Genomic DNA, 16818 nt, shown 5'->3' on the forward strand with positions numbered 1-16818 from the left:
CACGACTGAAGAGACTTAGTAGCAGTAGCAGTATTTGATCTTCACAACTCTTGAGATATGAGAAAACTGTTAGAAATTAACATGTCTATGGAATTTCCTTTTTCTATTACTGCGTTTACTTTCATTCTGCCTTACGATTCAGCCCGTTGAATTTTTTTCTCCTAGCGTTTGAGGCATCAACACTAGTTTCTTTTCTATGACCACCACAGGCTTCCTATGTGGTAAATTCCCCACGAACATGGAACTGAATCTCATACGGGACTTGTAACTCGCTTCCGTGATAACTAGTAAACTGGAAAGAGCTCGATCCTTCTTTCCGTCATCCCAAGTTTCGGGGGCATCGCGGGGTCAGCCCAGGGGCCGAGTGTTTGGCTGGGTTTGGGGGGGCTGACCACACCTCCGGCTACCCAGACTCTTGAGCACAGCGCTGAGATTCAGCTGCCGCAGCTCCCGTCCCCGGGGGCGGGACTTCCTGTCTTCCTAAAGGAGCACTTCCGACCAGAGCCGGAAGCTGCCTTGGGGCAAAGCGCGTGCCAGGGGCTGTCGCTCAGATCACCCTGGCTGGCTGCAGGCAGGTGAGCTTGGGGTGAGTCTGGGTAGCGGAGGAACCATGCAGTGTTAGCTGGCTCGTGACCAGTGCAACCGTGCAGGGCTCTCGGTCTTTTTTCCCTTTCTTAGAAACTTCCCAGATTGCCGGGCGTAGTCTGCTTCTTGAGGCTTTGACCGAATCCATCTGCACTTAAGTCTTTGACCGAATCCCCCTGCATTCGCGGGGGCGGGCGGGGTCTCGGGCCTGGCTGCGGGCGAGCGGGGCACACTGCATTGCACTTCACGGAAAAGCCTGTTGACTTGTAACTTGGAAATAGGTGAAAATGGTACAGGCGACCCACGACTTGGTGTCAGGTTAGAGAACCAACTCTGACCTTTCAAATCCTATAACATTTATGATGTAGGAGAAATAATGTTAAGTGGGTGGAGAACGTATTTACAAGTTTTACCTACTGTTGACTACTGACAAGAGGACTGTTCTAGGTTGTGGGTGGATCCAGATGAGGGTGTGGTATCCCTGTCCCTAAAGAAACTACAGTCCCGTTGTGAAAACAGGACTCACAAATGCCAAACTGTTACAGAAAGAGTAGACAGATTAAGAGTACAGACTTCTCTTTTGTCTCGCGTTAATATAGCCATGAGGACTGTTGTTTGTTATTTGTCTCAGCTTTTTTCATCTTTTTTAGTTTTAACCTTTTTGTATACGTTTATAATAAAATAGCATATTGCTGGGGTTTTTTTTTTTTAATCTAAGTGGACAGTCTGTGCATTTTGACTGGCAGTCTTACTATACTTATATTCAAAGTCATTTCTGAGATATTTGTTCAAGCCACAACCTTTTGAGTCATCCTTGACTCATCTCTTTCTCACACACATTTAACCTGTCAGCAACAAATCCAAGAACTCAGCCTTCAGAATCTATCCAGAGGCCCAAGCCCTTCTTATCACCTCCCCTTATCGAATTTGCAGCTATCTTTCACCTGGATTCCTGCAGTAGACACCTAACCAGTCTGCTTTTTCTTATTTCAGCCTTTCCATCACATCTAGTGATTCTTCTTAAAAAAAAAAAAAAATCAGATTATCTCCCTTTCACAGAACTCTCCATGGACTTTCCATTTCATTCAGATTAAAAGCCAGATTCTTTAGAATGACCCTCAAGGTGCTTTCTGATCCCGCCTTTGCTATATCTCTGATCTAATCTCCAGCTCCTCTCCCCCTTTACTCTGGTGTCTCAGGCACATCCTAACCTCAAGATATTCACACTTGCAATTCCTTTGTCTGAATGTCCACAGGGCTTAATCCCTTACCTCCTTCATATTTTTTTTTTAACTTTACCTTTTCAATGACGACTTCCCTGGCATAGCCTTCCCTTACATTTCTATTGTACCCATCCTCCTCCTGCGTATCACCATATGACCTGCTGTGGGATTGGTTCATTTCTCTGGCTCAGCAATGTTTACCCCACAACCATAGAAGCTTATTTATGAGAGCTGGTATTTTTCTGTATTTTGTTTACAGCTGTATCCCTAGTGCTTAAAACAATACCTAGCTTTTAGTGGGCTTTATAATTGTTGAAAAACCTTTTTTTGCCATTTTATAATTTGTACTCTCTGCCCTTTCTCTTTCTCTTTCCTTGCCTTTTTTTGAATTGAGGTTTTGTTTTATCTTCTCTTTTTCCTTCTACTTGTTTGAAGATACATTATTCTATATACTTTATTTCCTGTTCTTACAGTGGTTAATTTTAATTTTATTCTGGTTTAAAATTAATGTTAATTTTAATTTTACTGTGCATAATTGAAACTGATCGGAAAGCTTTGCAAAACTGTATTGTTTTTACCTGTAAGTTACTGGTTTTTTAACAGGCTTCCTGGATCAGCTCAGTATTTATTTTTGTAAGATGTAAATGTTCAATAAAACTAGTAGTTGTTACTATTTTCTGGTGGTCTTTATTTTTTTCCTTTTTGGTTTATTACAAAGTAAATTTGTCATATACATTAATAAAATATTTACTGTATACTTAGCAATCAAAGTTTTGTTTTTAAATATACAATACTTTTCCTCCCTTACCTTTTTGCTCTGAAATGTGCAAAAGAGTCCACTAGAAAATATGGTAGATATTATTATGAAATGAATATTGCCCAGAAAGTAGGTAGAGACTACCAGAAAGGGAATTTTAACAGTTTGCTGGTTATTAGGAGCAGATGGAATGAATTTGTGGAAGAGTTATATGGGAAGATTTGGTAGTATTTGAAAGTATGTGGAGAAAAGGCACAACCTGGTTCATTCATTTTATTAGTTCTGTTTCATATAGTTGTATAGCTGTGTCATAAAAATTGTAGGTTTGGTGTGGATTTAAGTCATTGGTGTTTGAGAGAGAGAACATGTCTGCAGCCTCTTCAGAAACCTAAAGCTTTTTGGAGGCACTACTTAAAATGATGTGAGACAATTCAGTGTGTGAGGGCCAAGGAATACTGTGAGGATGTAGTAGAACTTTGACGTGGTCTTTGACATCAGGTATGATGTGCATAGGGGACAGCAGGACATTATGCTAAGTGAAGTAAGCTGGTCACCAAAAGATAACTGTATGCTTTGACTTCTCTGACATATTTAGAGTAGGCAAGTTAATAGAAATGGAAGGTGGGAGCTGGGGAGAGGAGGTTATGGGAGTTGTTTAATGGATATAGATTTTCAGTTTTGCAAGACAAAAAAATTTTGGTGATTGGTTGCACAGCGGTGGGTTAATGTATGTAATGCCATTAAACTGTGCACTTAAAAATGGTTAAGGTAATAAATTTTATGGTATGTTTATTTTACAACAATTAAATTTCTTTTTATAAAGGACCACAGGTGGGTTTCTTTAAAATTGGGCTATTAAAACTCAGAAGTTGTTACATTTTAGGTGGTCTTTTTTGCCCATACTATTCAAAAGTGTTGTATTCCCACTTTCTGTAGTTTCCCATCCTGAATCTCCAATCAGTGAAACCCTATCAGGTTTCACAACCTGGAAAGCTTGTTCTCAATTTCTGCTGCAGATTTCCATCAGCTTAAATCAGAATGGTTTCCACATGGAGTCTGTCTCACTCTTAACCCTCGTGTTTCTTCACAGTTACTGAATTTGATCCTTACATTACTAATTCTAGGTCTTAATTGTTTACTGTTAGTTATCTCTCCTAATTAAACTCTTAAGTTCCTTACAAGAGACTGTCTTCTCCTTATAATCTTGGTGACAGAAAGGTTAATGAGTGTCAGAATTCATAGCTTGTAAGTGCCTGAACCAGGATTACTACCTAGAGCTCCTGCATCTCAGTGCAGCATGTTTCCTATTGATGTTGTTTTCTACTTGATAAATATCAGTGTGTGAATGATACTTCAGACCTCATGCTAAATTATTTTAATACAATTTTGAACAAATAGCAGAAAAGATACAGCAAATACGTTTAGAAAGATAACAATACATATTGAAAAGCTTTTTTCTAAAATTAATTCACAAAGTGCCAGTGTTTTCACTTTTTCTGTTGGGCATCAAACATCGTTTTGGATCCGTTGGTGGCTAAACAAGGTAGGAGATGTGGTAACTGAATCAGTACCTATGGGTGGAAGAGGCTCACTGGAATTAGACTTCCCCATGTCAACTACCATTATTCTTTTTTTTTTTTAATTAAATTTTTATTTTATATAAGAGTTTAGTTGATTTACAGTGTTGTATTAGTTTCAGGCGTATAGCACCTGATTCAGTTATACGTATGTCCTTTTTCAGATTCTTCTTTCTCTCTCCCCCTTCCTTTCCCCTCTGGTAACCATAAGTTTACTTACAGAGTCTGGAGTTCTGTTTTTGTTTTGTAAATAAGTTCATTTGTATCATTGTATTTTTAGATTCCACACAGGATATAAGATATAGTATTTCTGTCTGACTTAGTTTGATGATATATAGGTTCATCCATGTTACTGCAAGCGGCACTGTTTCATCCTTTTTTATGGCTGAATAATACTCCGTTGCCTATATGTACCACATCTCATTTATCCATTCCTCTGTCAGTGGTCATTTAGGTTGCTTCCGTGTCTTGACTGAAGTGGTTGGATGGCATCACCGGCTTAATGGCCATGAGTTATGGCAAGCTCTGAGAGTTGGTGATGAACAGGGAAGCCTGGCATGCTGCAGTCCATGGGGTCACAAAGAGTTGGACACAACTGAGCAACTGAACTGAAATAGTGCTGCTATGAACATTGTATGCATATATCTTTTCAAATTATAGTTTTTTCCATATACATGGGCTTTCCAGGAGGCTCAGTGGTGAAAAATCTGCCTGCCAGTGCAGGAGACGCAGGAGACACAGGTTCAGTCCCTGGAACAGGAAAGACCCCTGGAGGAGGAAATGACAACCCTTTCCAGTATTCTTGCTTGGGAAATCCCATGGACAGAGGAGCCTGGTGGGCTACAGTCCATACAGTCGCAAAGAGTCAGACACAACTGAGGACAGCCAGATCCATTCCAGGAGTGGCATTGCTTGATCATATGATAGGCTTATTTTTAGTTTTTTAAAGGAAACTCCATACTGTTCTCTATAATTGTACCAATTTACATTCCCAGCAACAGTGTCGGGAGGTTCCCTTTTCTCCACACCCTCTCTAGCATTTCTTGTTTGTAGACTTTAAAAATATATATTTATGTATTTAGTTTTGGCTGTGCTGAGTCTTTGTTGCTGCCTGTGGGCTTTCTCTGGTTGCAGTGCATAGACCTCATTGTGGTGGCTTTTCTTGTAGCAGAGCGTGGCCTCTAGGGTGTGTGGGCTTCATGACGTGCAGCACACGGGCTTAGTAGTTGTGGCACATGGGCTTAGTTGCTCTGCGGCATGTGGGATCTTCCCAGACCGGGGATCAAACCCATGTCACCTGCATTGACAGGCCCATTCTTAACCACGGGACTACCTGGGAAATCCCTGTTTGTAGACTCTTTGATGGCCATGCTGATAGCTGTGAGGTGATACCTCATAATTTTGATTTGCATTTCTCTAATAATTAGAGATGTTGAGCCTCTTTTCATGTGCTTTTTGGCCATATGTGTGTCTTTGGAGAAATGTCTATTTAGATCTTCTGCCAATTTTTTGATTGGACTTTTTTTTTTAATACATAAAGCTACATGAACTGTTTGTATATTTTGGAGATTAATCCCTTGTCAGTTGTCTCATTTGCAAATATTTTCTCCCATTTTGTGGGTTGTCTTTTCGTTTTGTTTATGATTTCTTTTGCTCTGCCAAAGCTTTTTTTTGATTTTTGGCCCTGCTGAATCTTTGTTGCTGAATGGGCTCTTCTTTAGCTGTGGTGACAGGGGCTTCTCTCTGGTTGGGGTGCACAGGCTTCTCATTGCGGTGGTCTCTGTTGTTGTGGTGCGCTGGCTCAGTTGCTGTGTTGCATGGACTAAGTTGCACTGCAGCATGTGGGGTCTTCCTGGACCAAGGATCAAACGCTGCATTGGCAGGTGGGTTCTTCACCACTGAGCCATCAGGGAGACCTCTGTTCCTGGACTTTCTGTCCGGGTCTGTTGTTCTCTATTGCTGTTTTTATGCCAGTGCCATCTGTACTCTTTTAATTGCTATAGCATTTTCTACAGTCAGGGAGCCTGATTCTTCCACCTTTGTTTTTCTCTCTCAGGATCATTTTAGCTATTATTGGTCTTCTGTGTTTCCATACAGATTTCAAAAATTTTTGTTCTAGTTCTGTGAAAGATGCCATTGGTAATTTGATGGGGATTGCATTGAGTGTGAAGATTGCCTTGGGTAGTATAGTCATTTTAATTGAATTGATTCTTCAATCCAAGAACATGGTATATTTTTATGTGTCATCTTCAATTTTTTCTTTTTCTCCCACTGCCCCCCCCCCACCCCCATCTTCAGTTCCTTTCATCATCATCATATAGTTTTTAGAGTACAGGTCTTTTACCTCCTTTAGTAGTTTTATTCCTAGGTATTTTATTCTTTTGATGTTGTGATAAATGGGATTATTTCCTTAATTTCTCTTTCACTAGTGTATAGAATGCAACAGACTTTTGCGTATTAATTTAGATTTCTTTGTATGTTTGTTTGTGTTTTTTGGATGTGCTGCACAGCACATGTGATCGTAGCTTCCTCAACCAGGGATTAAGCCCATGCCCCTGGCAGTGGGAGCACGGAGTCGTAACCACTGGACTGCCAGAGAAGCCCTTCTGTGTATGAATTTCATATCCTGCAACTTTACCAAGTGCATTAACTAGCTGAGTAGTTTTCTGGCAGCATCTTTATGATTTCATATGTATGGTAAGAATTGGACACGACTCAGCAACTGTCACAGGGTCTTTTCCAATGAGTCAGATCTTCACATCAGGTGGCCAAAATATTGCAGTTTCAGCTTCAACATCAGACCTTCCAATGATCACCCAGGACTGATCTCCTTTAGGATGGACTGGTTGGATCTCCTTGCAGGCCAAGGGACTCTCAAGAGTCTTCTCCAACACCACAGCTCAAAAGCATTGATTCTTCGACACTCAGCTTTCCATATAGTCCAACTCTCACATCCATACATGACTATTGGAAAAACCATATCCTTGACTACACGAACCTTTGTTGGCAAACTAAATTCTTTGCTTTTTAATATGCTGTCTAGGTTGGTCATAACTTCCCTTCCAAGGAGTAAGCATCTTTTTTTTTTTTTTTTTTTTGTAAGCATCTTTTAATTTCATGGCTGGAGTCACCATCTGCAGTGATTTTGGAGCCCCCAAAAATAAAGTCTGTCACTGTTTCCACTGTTCCCCTATCTATTTGCCATGAAGTGATGGACCGGATGCCTTGATTGTAGTTTTCTGAATGTTGAGCTTTAAGCCAACTTTTTCACTCTCCTCTTTCACCTTCATCAAGAGGCTTTTTAGTTCCTCTTCACTTTCTGCCATAAGGGTGGTGTCATCTGCATATCTGAGGTTATTGATATTTCTCCTGGCAATCTTGATTCCAGCTTGTGCTTCTTCCAGCCCAGCGTTTCTCATGATGTACTCTGCATAGAAGTTAAATAAGCAGGGTGACGATATACAGCCTCGATGTACTCCTTTTCCTACTTGGAACCAGTCTATTGTTCCATGTCCAGTTCTAACTGTTGCCTCCTGACCTGCATACAGGTTTTTCAAGAGTCAGGTCAGGTGGTCTGGTATTCCCATCTCTCTCAGAATTTTCCACAGTTTATTGCGATCCACACAGTCAAAGGCTTTGGCATAGTCAATAAAGCAGAAATAGATGTTTTCCTGGAACTCTCTTGCTTTTTCCATGATCCAGCAGATGTTGGCAATTTGATCTCTGGTTCCTCTACCTTTACTAAAACCAGCTTGAACATCAGGAAGTTCACAGTTCGCATAGTGCTGAAGCCTGGCTTGGAGAATTTTGAGCATTTACTAGCGTGTGAGATGAGTGCAATTGTGTGGTAATTTGAGCATTCTTTGGCATTGCCTTTCTTTGGGATTGGAATGAAAACTGACCTTTTCCAGTCCTGTGGCCACTTGCATGTTGAGTGCAGCACTTTCACAGCATCATCTTTCAGGATTTAAAATAGCTCAACTGGAATTCTGTCACCTCCACTAGCTTTGTTTGTAGTGATGCTTCCTAAGGCCCACTTGACTTCACATTCCAGGATGTGTGGCTCTAGGTCAGTGATTACACCATCATGATTATCTGGGTTGTGAAGATCTTTTTTGTACAGTTCTTCTGTGTATTCTTGCCATCTCTTCTTAATATCTTCTCCTTCTGTCAGGTCCATACCATTTCTGTCCTTTATTGAGCCCATCTTTGCATGAAATGTTCCCTTGGTATCTCTAATTTTCTTGAAGAGATCTCTAGTCTTTCCCATTCTGTTGTTTTCCTCTATTTGTTTGCATTGATCGCTGAGGAAGGCCTTCTTATCTCTCCTTGCTAGTCTTTGGAACTCTGCATTCAGATGCTTGTATCTTTCTTTTTCTCCTTTGCTTTTCGCTTCTCTTCTTTTCACAGCTATTTGTAAAGCCTCCTCAGACAGCCATTTTTCTTTTTCCTGTGGATGGTCTTGATCCCTGTCCCCTGTACAGTATCACAAACCTCATTCCATAGTTCATCAGGCACTCTGTCTATCAGATCTAGTCCCTTAAATCTATTTCTCACTTCCACTGTATAATCATAAGGGATTTGATTTAGGTCATACCTGAATGGTCTAGTGGTTTTCCCCACTTTCCTCAATTTAAGTCTGAATTTAGCAATAAAGAGTTCATGATCTGAGCCACAGTCAGCTCCCGTCTTGTTTTTACTGAGTGTATAGAGCTTCTCCATCTTTGGCTGCAAAGAATATAATCAATATGATTTCAGTGTTGGCCATCTTGTGATGTCCATGTGTAAAGTCTTCTTTTATGTTGTTGGAAGAGGGTGTTTGCTATGACCAGTGTGTTCTCTTGGCAGAACTCTATTAGTCTTTGCCCTGTTTCATTCCGTACTCCAAGGCCAAATTTGCCTGTTACTCCAGGTGTTTCCTGACTTTGTACTTTTGCATTCCAGTCCCCTATAATGAAAAGGACATCTTTTTTGGATGTTAGTTCTAAAAGGTCTTGTAGGTCTTCATAGAACTGTCCAACTTCAGCTTCTTCAGCTTTACTGGTGGGGCATAGGCTTGGATTACCATGATATTGAATGGTTTGCCTTGGAAACGAACAGAGATCATTCTGTCGTTTTTGAGATTGCATCCAAGTACTGCATTTCAGACTCTTTTGTTGACCATGATGGCTACTCCATTTCTTCTAAGGGATTCCTGCCCAGAGTAGTAGATAAAATGGTCATCTGAGTTAAATTCACCCATTCCAGCACATTTTAGTTTGCTGATTCCTAGAATGTTGACTTTCACTCTCCTGTTTGACCACTTCCAATTTGCCTTGATTCATGGACCTGACATTCCAGGTTCCTATGCCATATTGCTCTTTACAGCATTGGACCTTGCTTCTATCACCAGTCACATCCACAGCTGGGTATTGTTTTTGCTTTGGCTCCATCCCTTCATTCTTTCTGGAGTCATCTCTCCACTGATCTCCAGTATCATATTGGGCACCTACCATCCTGGGGAATTCATCTTTCAGTGTCCTATCTTTTTGCCTTTTCATACTGTTCTTGGGTTCTCAAGGCAAGAATACTGAAGTGGTTTGCCATTCCCTTCTCCAGTGGACCACATTCTGTCAGACCTCTCCACCATGACCCGTCCGTCTTGGGTGGCCCCACATGGCATGGCTTAGTTTCATTGAGTTACACAAGGCCGTGGTCCGTGTGATCAGATTGGCTAATTGTCTGTGATTGTGGTTTCAGCCTGTCTGCCCTCTTATGCCCTCCCTCAGCGCCTACCATCTTACTTGGGTTTCTCTTACCTTGGACGTGGTGTTTCTCTTCACGGCTGCTCCAGGAAAGCGAAGCCGCTGCTGCTTATCTTGGACTTGGGGTATGTCCCCATGGCCTCCGCTTCTGACCTTGGACATGGGATATCTCCTCTGTGCTGCTCGACACTCCTGCCCCGCCCAACTGCCTCTAGTCCCTCCTGTACTGCAGGAGGTATTAACTCTTTCCTAAATGTGTGATAGAATTCTTCTGTGAAGCCATCTTGTCCTGGACTTTTGTTTGTAGAGAGTTTTTTTCTTTTTGAAATTTTTATTTATTTAGGCCGCACCAGCTCTTGGTTGTGGCTCATGGTTCTCGTTCACTGAGCAGGGATTGAACCTGGGCCCCTGCATTGAGTGCAGAGTCTTATCCAGGGATAAGGGATAGTCTTATCTTACCAGGGAAGTCCCTGTTTATTGAAAGTCTTTTAATCATTATTTTAATTTCAGTCCTTGTGATAGGTCTGTTTATATTTTCTGTTTCTTCCTGGTTCAGTCTCAGAAGATTATACCTTTCCAAGAATTTGTCCATTTCTTCTATGTTGTTCATTTTATTGGCATATATATATATATATATATTTGGTTTAGTAGTCTCTCATGATCTTTTTTATTTCTGTGGTGGTAGTTCTAACTCCTCAATTTTCATTTCTGATTCTATTGACTTGAACCCTCTCCCATTTTTTCCTGATGAGTCTGGCTAAAGGTTTATCAGGTCTGTTTGTCTTTTCAAAGAACCAGCATTTAGTGTCATTGATCTTTTCTATTGTTTTCCTTGTCTGTATTTCATTTATTTCTGCTCTGATATTTATGATTTCTTTCCTTCTACTAACTTTAGAATTTGTTCTTCCTTATCTAGTTGCTTTAGATGTACGTGTAGGTTGTTTATTTGGGATTTTTCTTTTTTCCTGAAGTAAGATTGTATGGCCATAAACTTCCCTCCTCAGTCAGTGTCCAGTTCAGTTGCTCAGTCGTGTCCAACTGTTTGCGACCCCATGAATCGCAGCACGCCAGGCCTCCCTGTCCATCACCAACTCCTGGAGTTCACTCAGACTCACGTCCATCGAGTCGGTGATGCCATCCAGCCATCTCATCCTCTGTCGTCCCCTTCTCTTCCTGCCCCCAATCCCTCCCAGCATCAGAGTCTTTTCCAATGAGTCAACTCTTCGCATGAGGTGGCCAAAGTACTGGAGTTTCAGCTTTAGCATCGTTCCTTCCAAAGAAATCCCAGGGCTGATCTCCTTCAGAATGGACTGGTTGGATCTCCTTGCAGTCCAAGGGACTCTCAAGAATCTTCTCCAACACCATAGTTCAAAAGCATCAATTCTTCGGTGCTCAGCTTTCTTCGCAGTCCAACTCTCACATCCATACATGACCACTGGAAAAACCATAGCCTTGACTAGACGGACCTTTGTTGGCAAAGTAATGTCTCTGCTTTTGAATATGCTATCTAGGTTGGTCATAACTTTCCTTCCAAGGAGTAAGCGTCTTTTAATTTCATGGCTGCAGTCACCATCTGCAGTGATTTTGGAGCCCCAAAAAATAAAGTGTTAAAATAACACTGTTTCCACTGTTTCTCCATCTATTTCCCATCAAGTGTTGGGACCAGATGCCATGATCTTCATTTACAGTTAGAACTGGACATGGAACAACAGACTGGTTCCAAATAGGGAAAAAGTACGTCAAGGCTGTATATTGTCACCCTGCTTATTTAACTTATGTGCAGAGTACATCAAGAGAAACGCTGGGCTGGAGGAAGCACAAGCTGGAATCAAGTTTGCCAGGAGAAATATCAATAACCTCAGATGTGCAGATGACACCACCCTTATGGCAGAAAGTGAAGAGGAACTAAATAGACTCTTGATGAAAGAGGAGAGTGAAAAAGTTGGCTTAAAGCTCAACATTCAGACAACTTCCTTCCTAGAACTGCTTTTACTGTGTCTCATGGACTTTGGATCATGTTTTTGTTTTCATTTGTCTCTGGGTATTTTTTAATTTCCTCTTTGATTTCTTCAGTGATCCATTGGTCATTTAGTAGCATATTGTTTAGCCTCCATGTTGCTTTACAGTTTTTTTTTTTTCCCCTTGCAGTTGATTTCTAATCTCATAGCGTTGTGGTTAGAAAAGATGCCTGATACAATTTCAGCTTTCTTAAATTTATCAAGGCTTGCTTTGTGGCTCAGTATGTGGTCAGTCCTGGTCAATGTTCCATGTTCACTTGAAAAGAATGTGTATTCTGCTGCTTTTGCATGGAATGCTCTATGTTGTTGTCCAGTCGCTCAGTTGTGTCCGACTCTTTGCAACCCCGTGGACTGCAGCACGCCAGGTTTCCCTGTCCTTCACTATCTCCAGGAGTTTGCTCCAACTCATGTCCATTGAGTTGATGATGCCACCCAACCACCTCATCCTGTCACCCCCTTCTCCTATGTGTCTTCTCCTCCTAATGTGTCGTTTAAGTCTTGTGTTTCCTTATTGATTTTTCTGTCTGAATGGTCTGTCTGTTGATGTAAGTGGGGTATTAAATTCCCCCACTGTTATTGTGTTATTGTCAATTACTCCATTTATGTCTCTTAACGTTTGTCATAATTCTTGAGGTACTCACGTGTTGGATGCATATATATTTACAATTGTTTTTTCTTGTTCTTGGACTAATGCCTTGATCATTATGTAGTGTCTTTCTTTGTCTCTCATAGCAGTCTTTATTTTAAAGTTTATTTTGTCTGATTTGAGTATTGCTTATCCAGCTTTCTTTTGGTTTCCATTTGCATAGAAAGCCTTTTTCCATCTCCTCACTTTCAGTCTGTATGTGTCCCTAGATGTGAAGTGTATCTTTTGTAGAGAGCATATATAAGGGTCTCATTTTTGTATTCATTCAGCCAGTGTGTCTTTTGGTTGGAGCATTTAATCCTTTTTTGTTTAAGATAATTAGTAATATGTATTTCTTATTGCCATTTTGTTAAATTGTTTTGGATTTTTTTTTTTTTTTAATTTTATTTTATTTTTAAACTTTACATAACTGTATTAGTTTTGCCAAATATCAAAATGAATCCGCCACAGGTATACATTGGATTCGTTTTTGTAGGTCTGTTTTCTTTCCTTGCTCTTTTGTTCTCCTGTGATTTGGTGACTGACTTTAGTGTTGTGTTCGGATTCCTTTTTCTTTTTGTGTATAATTTATTGTAAGTTTTCAGATTGTGGTTACTGTGAGGTTTTTTGTTTTGTTTTATTTTTTGGCCACGCCATTTGGCTGTGGGATCTTAGTTGCCTGACCAAGGATCAAACCTGGACCCACTGCAGTGAAAACAGAGTGGTAACCACTGGACCACTGGAGAATTCCCACCATGAGGTTTTGATATAGCAGTCTACTATACTAGATTGTTTTAAGTTGCTGGTCACTTAATTTCAAATGTGTTCCTAATATTCTGCATCTGAAGTCTTCTCTTCTCTTGATTGCTGATCTTGATACCATATTTATGTGTGAATATTTTCCTACCTTTACTATATGTTTGCCTTTAGCAGTGAACTTCCTCTTTTATAATTTTTTTGTTTCTAATTGTAGCATTTTCTTTTCCATATGGAAAAGTTCTTTAACATTTGTTGTAAAACTGGTTTCGTGGTGCTGAATTCACTTAGCTTTTTTTTTCTTTTTGCTTGTCTCTGAATTTTTTGATTTCTCTGGCAAACCTTAACAAGAGCCTTGCTGGTTAAAAGTATTCTTGATTGTAGGTTTTTCCTTTTCGTTACTTTAAATATATTGTGCCAGTCTCTTCTGGCCTGCAGAGTTTCTGCTGAAAAATCAGCTGTTACCCTATGGGGATTCCCTTCTATGTTATTGTTGCTTTTAATATTTTCTTTTTGTCAGTTTGATGAACATGTGTCTCAGTGTGTTCTTCCTTGGGTTAATCCTATTTGGCACTCTTTGCACTTCCTGGACTTGAGTGTTTCTTTTTCCATGTTAGGAAAGTTTTCGCTATTATCTCTTCAGATATTTTCCCAGGCCTTTTCTCTCTCTCTTCCTTCTAGGACTCCTCTGCTGCAGATGTTGGTGCATTTATTGCTGTCCCAGAGGTCTCCTCGGAGAAGGCAATGGCAACCCACTCCAGTACTCTTGCCTGGAAAATCCCATGGATGGAGGAGCCTGGTAGGCTGCAGTCCATGGGGTTGTGAAGAGTCAGACATGACTGAGAGACTTCACTTTCATTTTTCACTTTCATGCATTGGAGAAGGCAATGGCAACCCACTCCAGTGTTCTTGCCTGGAGAATCCCAGGGACGGGGGAGCCTGGTGGACTGCCGCCTATGGGGTCACACAGAGTCAGACACGACTGAAGCGACTTAGTAGCAGCAGCAGAGGTCTCCTAGACTGTCCTCATTTGTTTTCATTCTTTATTCTGTTCCACAGCACTGATTTCCATCAGTCTCTGCCTTCCAGCTCACTTACTTGTTCTTCTGTCTCATTTACTCTGTTTATTCCTTTTAGTGTCCTTTTGATTGCAGTTATTGTATTGTTCATCTCAGTTTGTTCTTTAAAGCTTCTAGCTCTTTATTAAATGTTTGTTGTACCCTCTTAGTCTGTGCCCCTAGTCTTTTTCTGGGATCTTGGACCATCTTTACTATCATCACTTTGAATTCTTTTTCAGGTAGATTGCCTGTCTCCACTCTGCTTAGTTGTTCTTCTCGGGTTTTACCTTGTTGCTTCCTCTAGAATTTATTTCTCTGATGATGTCTCATTTTGTCTTAACTTTCTCTGTGTGGCCTCTGACCCTCAGGCTGCAGGATTGTAATTTTTCTTGGTTCTGATGTCTGCCTCCTGGTGGGTGAAGTTTATCTTGGTGCTTGTGCATTCTTCCTGGCAGGAGGGACTGGTTCTTGCCCACAGGTGGGTGGAGCTGGCTCTTGTCCCCCTGGTGGGCAGGGCCATCTCAGTGGGAGTGTTTATAGGCGACTGTTGTCTTTGGATGACTCGGCAGCCTGTCTGCTGATGGGTGGGACTGTGTCACACCTTTTTGGTTGGTTGTCCTGAGGTATCCCAGCAGTGGAGCCTGGGTCTTGGTGCCAAAATGGTGATCTTTGGGAGAGTTCACACTGGTGAGTATTCGTTGGGGCATCTGCAGTCAGTGTTTTTGCCCCCAAGGTGAGTTACTGCCAACCCCTGCTCCCTAGGAGACCTTCTGAGACCCGCAGGTAGGTTTGGCCAAGGCTTCTGTGGAGTTGGTGCTTTGCCCTGGGGGTCCCAGTACACGTGAAAACTTGTGTGTGCACTGTGGGGACTCCTCTTGATGCCAGACTCCCCAGGGTGGGGACCACGATGTGGGGCTCAGAACTCTCACTCCTATGAGAGAACCTCTGGGATGTAATTACTTTCCAGCTTGTGAGTTGCCCATCCAGGAGGAAGGGATTTTGCCTGTATTGCAAAAGTGCCCCTCCTACCATCTCATTGTCTTTGGGTATAGAATATCTTTTTTGGTAGGTTCAATTCTTTTTTGTCAATGGTTGTTCAGCTGTTGTGATTTTGGTGTTTTCATGAAAGGAGTTGAGCTCAAGTACTTCTACTCTGCCATCTTGTCTCCAGCCTCAGCTTCTGTTATTTTGAACTTTATTTCTTTTGACTTATGGAATATTTTTCTCTATCTATGGAGAAGGAAATGGCAACCCATTCTAATATTCTTTCCTGGGAAATCCCATGGACAGAGGAGCCTGGTGGGCTACAGTCCGTAGGATCACAAAGAATTGGACATGACTGAATAGAATCTGATTTATGATCTTAATTGACTAATAGATTTACTGTGTGTTGAACCTTTCTACACATAGTAACTCATTTAATTCTTAAAACAGCCCTGAACTCCTAATATTACTGTATTTTACAGATGGGGAAACTGAGGTTAAGTTGTCCAGTTCTCCCATAGCTAACATGTAATATTTTTATCCAGCCAACTGGCTGCATATAATAGCCATATAACATTAAATAGGAACAAATGTAGCCTAAATTCTTACTTATTTTTCAGTATTCTTTCAGTTTCAGGACAAAGAATCCCAGCTCAAACTCATATGAACAAAACAAATAATTTCATGGTTCATTGAACTGGACTAATGAAAGGTTTTAAGCATAGCTGGGTCAACTCTGCTTTTCTGTTTGGCCTTGTTCTAGACAAGTTTTTCCCACATAGTGGCAAAGGTGTCCCTCAGTTGTCCAGGTTTAAGTGGTCCTTTTGTTTTAAGGTTTTGAGAAAGAAAGGAATCCTCTCTTCAAGGGCCAATTTTGACTCAGAACAAGTAGACTGCCACTTCTCTCCAAATAAGTTTTATTTGGGATCAGCAGGGAATTGCAGCTCTGGGATGTGCAAGTCCCTGCCCTGCATGGAGAGGAGAAAGTGTTTATAAAGGGAAGCTGGGAGGGCTAAATAATCAGGGTCAGCGGTTTTCCATTGGCTGAGGCCTTTCAGGAAAAGGAGTCTTTCATCTTGTTGGGCTGTGCTAAGATTGCAGGGCATGAGAACTCCTCCTTTCTGATCTATTATTGAAGTTTCTGTTTAGTTTTTTTGCAATGTCATTTCCTGGAAGATTGGCTCTGCCTGGGCAAGGATCTTCACACATGGACCAACTGCTGTGTGCAAAGAAATGGGGGTAATGAGTCATCAGACTGGCTGTCCTGGGCCGTGTGTGTACTCCTGTAGTGGGGGAATGGTAGCCCACTAGACAAAACACGCTTCCCAAAAGGGGAAAATGTTTGGGCTAAAGGAGGCAGAAAATAGGAAAAACCACTTTGGCAACATAGCGGTGACTCGTGTTATTTCGTTAGGTGCCATTCCCAAGTTAGGATTCTTCCAGTTGTAAAAGATAGCAGTTAGTTTTAGAGAAATTGCTAAAATTTTGAAA

The 16818-nt window shown here is 41.1% G+C and overlaps 1 protein-coding gene across 2 annotated transcripts in view; it reads left to right on the plus strand.

The window, feature by feature from the left end:
• Positions 1 to 425: 425 nt before the first annotated feature.
• Positions 426 to 16818, plus strand: part of TBCE (tubulin folding cofactor E) — a 91641-nt gene continuing 75248 nt past the window's right edge. Inside the window, exon 1 of one of the 2 annotated variants that reach the window (XM_006075490.4) lies at positions 426 to 575. The gene's annotated coding sequence lies outside the window, so the exon portion shown is untranslated. Of the gene's footprint in view, positions 587 to 16818 lie in introns of both variants that reach the window. The other variant, XM_006075491.4, reaches the window with a different exon arrangement.

This window comes from Bubalus bubalis, chromosome 4 (genome assembly GCF_019923935.1).
Source record: "Bubalus bubalis isolate 160015118507 breed Murrah chromosome 4, NDDB_SH_1, whole genome shotgun sequence".
NCBI classification, from domain to species: Eukaryota; Metazoa; Chordata; class Mammalia; order Artiodactyla; family Bovidae; genus Bubalus; species Bubalus bubalis.